General features: G+C 33.8%; 2 long non-coding RNA genes across 2 annotated transcripts; both read left to right on the top strand.

The window, feature by feature from the left end:
* Positions 1-536: 536 nt before the first annotated feature.
* LOC114580344 lies at positions 537-979 on the top strand. Its single transcript, XR_003701715.1, has 2 exons — positions 537-677; positions 779-979. It is a non-coding gene; the product is annotated as an uncharacterized LOC114580344 (long non-coding RNA).
* Positions 980-5,498: 4,519 nt separating this feature from the next.
* LOC114580343 lies at positions 5,499-6,811 on the top strand. Its single transcript, XR_003701714.1, has 2 exons — positions 5,499-6,228; positions 6,344-6,811. It is a non-coding gene; the product is annotated as an uncharacterized LOC114580343 (long non-coding RNA).

Below are 6,811 nucleotides of genomic sequence, written 5' to 3'. Positions count from 1 at the left end.
CAGATGTCGATAGGGGAAGCTCTCATTGGTAACCGGAAACTATAGGGTTGCAATTGTTAAAGTGCTGGTTGACAGCAATATGGCAGAGATTTGCATTCAGATAAAAATTTTCCCAATGTGTTTTGTCTCGACTTATTATTGTGGGCATGCCAAATAATTTCTCTTTACCATGATATTTGAAGGAAAGAATTTCTCTTTACCATGATATTTGAAATTGGGTTTGTATGAACATGGTGAGGTCATCCATCATCCCCTCTATTATGAAATCTCCTATAGAATTTATGTCCAAATGATGGAGTTTTGTGGCTCGGAGGAGTGATGTCTCTTGAAGAGGTGTAATATCATAATATCTCGTTATGAAAAAGAAAAAAAAAAGAAACTACATTACATGAAGAAATATTTATTTTTTTTTTGGGACATTTAGGCCAATTAAGGCAAACACACACACACAACACATACACATAGACTCGAATCTTGGACCTCTTAGTTGGAAGCCTAAGCTCTCAACCAATAGGCCAAGGAGAGTTGTGTGAAGAAATATTTATAATTTTCAGAAAGAAATCCTATCATTAGGTTTGCTATGGAATATATTTATGTTTCCAATGGTAATGATGTAGCATGCTGGATGGCCTGAAGCTTTTCAGGCAACCACAGCTGCCATTACCAAGGGGATTCAGGTATGCTGCTATGCTTTTCCTTTTTTCTGACGACTTTCAATATCATCTGATCCATCGTCTTTTTATTGGTTCCTTATTCTTCTTTTCTTTTTGGAATGTAGTGTCTTGGGTTCTTGGTGCTAGACAATGTGCAATGCAGAAGGCAAAGATTCTCTGCTTGTCTTATTTGCTGGACTTCACTATCATTTGATCCTTATTCTTGTTCCCTTATACTTGTTTTATCCTTATAGGAATGTCTTCCGTTTTTCTTTGCTTTGTTTGGATGAATTAAACATTAAAAAAATATTATTTACCTAATATTTGCATCTTTTGGTGTAGTTGTAGTTGATAAAAAATTAGTTTCACCAAGAAAGTAGAACATGCACATACTTCTCTTTATGTTATCTACTTAAAATTGAAGTTTGCAAATATTGTGTTCATTATTCGATTTCTTGGTTCTTCCTTCAAGCCAAGCAAAAAAAGAAGAAATACTTTTCCACTCAAATTCTCCTCAACCAAACAAGAGGGTAAAAGATTATTTTGGATTCAGTTCCTACCATATTTCAGTTTCTATTTCATTTTTATTTCCACATTTTCAACTTCTTCCAACCAAGCAAACACTTTGTGTCCTTTATGCTACACAAAGTGCAATGCAGTAGCTAAGTTACTTTACCCACAACGTCACAGTTTCAAGAGCTTAGAACAACCAGAAATGAACATATTTTCTCAGCCATTACACTTAAAATTGCAAGTATTCAGTTTGTTGATGGGCACACATGAGTTTAAGGTTGCTTGGGCGATACAAAGAGCTTTGTTTTTACTCATGTTACCTCATGATTTGGTTGAAGCTATTTTTAGAGGTTGAATTAGCATAGATGTATTTTTGTCTAGCCCATGGCATTGGCTGAGGTGATAAGCTTGCTCTGCCCACCAAGACCAAGCCTTCGCTTGAAAATGCTTTATTGCTATTTTATTCTCAAAAAGTTTACATACCAGTCTTTTAATTTCTGCGAGAAGTATATACAGCTTCTCTATTATTTCATAACAATGGTAACTTGCAGAGGTAGCCTGGCAATGTTTATGATGATAGCGACGATTTTATTTCGTACCACATAAACACTAACAAAATAATCTAGCACTGTCAGTAGAAACTTAAATTTGCAAGCATCAATGGAAATTGCATTATTTTTGTATAGGCTTATTGACTGTGAGCCCATCTTTCATCAACTCATGTTTCAATCTTTCTTTCTTCCGTGCTTACAAATTCCAACAAGCTTATAAAGATTTTCATTTCGTCTGAATTACTGCAGGACATTTGATTTTATTTTTATTCATATATTTTATTATTAATGGAGGCAGGTGCTTCAGTTACCAAACGTCTTTAGCTGTTTGCCAATTCCATCTAGATAGCCTTGATTAAATAAGAACCTTTTTAGTTTATATTTGAATTTGTGAAAGTTAATTTGTAGCGGTTAAAACCGCTACTATAAAAAGTGCTGCGAAATCACCTGCTATGGCAGCGGTTCATTTAGTGCTGCGGAAACTCCTTGCAGCAATAACAAATACGGCGGATATCTAGCGGTTTATAAACCGCTGCTAAAATATTTGTAGGGGTTTTAATCGCTGCGGTAGGGTAAAAAAAGTGCTGCGAAAGGCTATTTTTTTGGTAGAGCTACTATATGAATTATAGTTATTATGGGTATTCTCTAAGCTTGTTTAGAAGCTAAGAGCATAGTAGATTCCCAACTCAGTGTCTACTCCCATCATCACAACATACAAAAGCAACCACTCTCAATTCCAAGATCCTTTTTAATTTCAGTGAAGCAAGTGAAGGGTTGAGGAGAGCAGAGATTACTACCTTCCTTAACACCTTAACTTTATCTTCATTATTTTCATTCTCTTGTCTTTGAGTAAGGAGGGGAACTCTCCTACAGTATTGCAGCAACAACCAACTATAGCTAATCAACCATTTTATTCCTTTCTTTCTGATTTTAATGACAATTATTTTTATTTTTTAATTAACCATTTTGTCTGACATTTTTTAAATTTTTTTTTTCATATCCACTCTCTTTAATATCATTAAGCAAGTTTTTTTATTTATTTATATTCATATATTTTGTCTAAATTAAAGTTCCTTACATAAATTATCTTCATGTACCATTCCGTTGTTACAAATTCCAGCAAGATTGCTAGCTTCAATCCTCACACTATAAAGCTTTACAGCTAAGATTGCTTGATGCAAGTCATATGCTTTTTAAATTTGGAGATATTAGCTGGCAGTTCAATGATATAACGACAATAAATTTGTAAGAAAATCAAACCGTGAAATAAATACTTATACCATAAATTTCTAACCGCAATGCTCATGATAAACAAAAGCAATTAATTAAAACTAAATACCTAAAATTTAAACAGTCGGCTCAAATGGTTAAAAAAACTTCAGCCCTTCAAGAGATTAGAGAAAACTTCTATTTCATTCAAAGTTTATTAAATATCTATTTTTTAAAGAAGTATGTTTTTGTCGTGTTGATTGATGAATTCTCGTTTGATCAATGGTACACTTACTCGAGTCAAATTGTTTTTCTAAATTCCTTCTAATTTTGATTCTATCAGATTATTTTCCTCAAAAACTATTATGCCAAAAGTTCCCAAAGTTAATTGGAAGCTCAAATAACATGTCTATTAAAATTAAATAATTATAATATTATGCATGTTGTGACATTTGTCAACAAGTTGTAATATTCTATTGTTATAATTCTATTTAATTCAATCCAATAGAAATGATGTTGACATAAATGATCATTAGTATAATTATTTTTATTGATAATATTATCTATCACTTTATAAGTCCAACTGTCCAAGGTTCTCGGACTTCATTCTAAATTTAATGCATGAATGTGAAGCTTGCAATCTTTCTCTACGGAAAAAAAGCGAAAAATAAAATTAGGAAGGCTTAATTATGTAACAGTTAGCAAGACTATTTCCATACACATGGCATATGATAGCACGGTACTGTTTTTCTTGTCTATGAATAAAGAATTGTCGTTGGAGATGATGGTGGCCAAGAGGTCGGCCATAGTTTGGACGTGGCTTATCGACTATTATGAATTATGCATAAAGATATGTAAAAAGCTTATCTATTTTTCTTATTTCATGGTTTTAATTATTATTTGAGTCCCCTTGTTTGTAGTCTCTTCTTTTTCTCCTCTATCATCATGTTGGTTGTTCCTTTTTGGAATAGTCTTCTTGGATTTTGGATGCTATGCGTTGTGCGGTATGCTAGGTATTATTGCCTTTGAAGTTCTAACCATTCCTTTATTAGACTGTTGTTGATTTTATGTTTAGTTCTATATGTGGCCAAATTTGTAAGGGTCAAGCTCCATCCCAAATCTAAAAATAAATAGGGTGTTAAAGGGTGAGCACAAATTTTGCAATTTTTTATGTGCAAGTTTGTATTATAGATATGTAAGAGCTTCTCACTTTATATCTCTTTTTTTCTCTCCTTATGTCTCTACTTTCTTTTCATTCAATACATTTAGTATAGTTTGGTGGAGGGGCGGATCCACCTTAAGCGAGGGGGCAATTGACCCCAGCTTAATTAAACACATTGTGTTGAGGTGTTATTTTTAGGTAACGATGAACCAAATACAATAAGAAATAGTAAAGACAATAAAAAAATATACTTACAAAATCCCCCGCAGGGGCAACCGGCGTTGCCCCTTGACCCCGTAACATATTTGTGGAGTGTACAATGATCAAGCTATTAACAAATAGTGGTCGAGCCAAATTCTACACTTTTACTTAGAAGTTTGCCCCCTATGAAAATTAAGGCTGGTTCCGCTGCTGATTTGGTGTGATTAGGATTCAATTGATGCATATTTATTGTGGATGGGGTTGTTGCACCAAGTTCTGTTGTGGTTGTTATCAAGTATCCATGCTGCTTGTCTTGTTTATGTACTTATTGTTTGCCAACTATCAGTGGATTGTCCATGATTGAGCTTTCCTTAGCCTCAATCTGACTGGTATTTTCATCACGGACAGCCTGAAAATCGTTAGAAAATTGATGCTATGAATTTTTTTTCTCATTTATAGCAACAACAAATTAAGAGGTCCTTATCAGAGAGCCTTGAAGACTATTGTCATACACAGTATGCTGCAGTGTGATGTTGTTTTCCTTTGTTATTAATGCCTTCCAAGTCGTTAAGGGTCATGATGATGATTTAGAGGTTTTCCGTCAGCATATCATTATGTTGTATTTCACATTCTTGTACAGTTTCCAGTGTTCGTCAATTCTGCCGCTACTGCTTCTGTCTACTATAGGAAATTGCTTGATTCTTTTTGCCACCATATCATGATGTTATATTCCACACCTTTGTACGGTTTCCAGTGTTTCTCAATGCTGCCTTTGCTGCTTCTGTCTACTATAGGGAATTACTTGAATTTTTTGCCACGGTGTGTGGCAATCCAATTTTATCTTGTTTAGATGTTTGTTACCTGCATGCTTAATTTTGTCAGTCTGTGCAGCAACCTGATTTGGAGGTACAGACGAGCTCCATGTGATTGCCTGTTTGTGTAAGATGCTTTGATAGTTTTTTCTGCTCAGAGAGTATCTAAGTCAACTCATGAGATGGCTCAGATTTGGCTTGATAAGGGACTTGTGAGTCGGGCTTGATGAGCTAATGAGCCTAGTTTGGGACAACTCTGACTTGACTTGTTAGCTTGTGAGGCAACTCATGCAAAAAATATATTAATATAAAATGCACTTAAAATATAATAGCATTCAAGATTTTAAGCACAAAGTTAAAAATATTTAAAATTTATATCCCACTTTCTTACATTAATTCTTTCTTTATTATATTTCTTTTAATTTCTTAGTCTTTTTACTATTTATTATAATAATTGTTTGAATCATAATAATTTTCTCTTTCATATTAAATGAGTCAGCTTGTGAGCCGGCTCGAACTCGTAGAATAAAGCTCCAGCTCGAACTCTTTTAATTAATCAAGCTCAAGCTCAAGGCAAGTTTGACTCAAACTTGGATCGACTCATTTATACTCCTAGCTGTAATACATTCTTTCCTTGCAGCATTTGAAATTTGGAGATGAAATTTGTGAAAATAGTTGGGTTACATAAGGAAATGCTATTAGTAGCCTCATCTCCAACATGAAATTGAGTTAGGATCAGAGGGTCTAATCAATTGCCAGTTATTAAGTTTTATGCCTTACACTACATTTAGCAGTGTGATATTGTATCTATATGTTTTATATGTGACGACGTAGCATATGTTATAACATTCTACTGATTACTTCAGTTGAAATCCCTGGCAGCTGTGGATGCTGGAGAAGCTCCAGGCTTTTACATGTGAACCCACCAAACTCTTGGTCAGATGGTTTTTCAGGGAATATTTCAATGTTTTATATGATGATGATGAAACATAAATGTGATACAAGCATAGAAATTTTCTACTGAATACTTCACTTAAATATACGTTGTAACAATGACTGTTGTGGTGCTTGGTAAGGATCAGGATTCATGTCTTCTTCTTCTTATCCAGTGATTACTTCAACTAAAGGTAATTTTTTTCCTTGATCCACTTCTGAAATTGTTTCTATTCCCAGATATCTATGATCAACGCTTATATTCTTAATAAAGTGTAGTATTACTTTGTTTCATTTTTCTAAACTCAGGTTAATATCTACTGGAGATGCAATGGATATAATATCCAACAAATGAGAGTGACTTCTTCCTAGCTTATTGACGAATCATCCATGGCCACTTTTCTCATTATTAGTCTAGCAATGGATGACACGTCAACGATGGTTTGAAAGGCATGTAAATGATGCATCATTTTTCCTTATTTTGGTATTGTACGTAGAGGACGGGAGAAAGTTCTTTCTTTGTGCTATTTTAAGACTCTCTCTTTCTCTCTCTCTCTCTATATATATATATAAACACACACACATACATACATACACACACAGAAAAATATCAAAATAGTCTTCAAACTATTTGTATGTGTCCAATTTACTCAGAGTATTTCGTTGTCCTAATTTTTAACCCTCAACTATGTAAGATTGATCAAAAATGTTCTTTCACGTTGTAATTATGATATATATATTGATCACAATTTAGTCGCTTGACTATACAATTGGTTG

Source organism: Dendrobium catenatum, unplaced genomic scaffold (assembly GCF_001605985.2).
Source record: "Dendrobium catenatum unplaced genomic scaffold, ASM160598v2 fragScaff_scaffold_974, whole genome shotgun sequence".
Taxonomy (NCBI): Eukaryota; Viridiplantae; Streptophyta; class Magnoliopsida; order Asparagales; family Orchidaceae; genus Dendrobium; species Dendrobium catenatum.
Note: the sequence above shows the minus strand (reverse complement) of the source record. Positions and strands in the feature narration are given on the sequence as shown.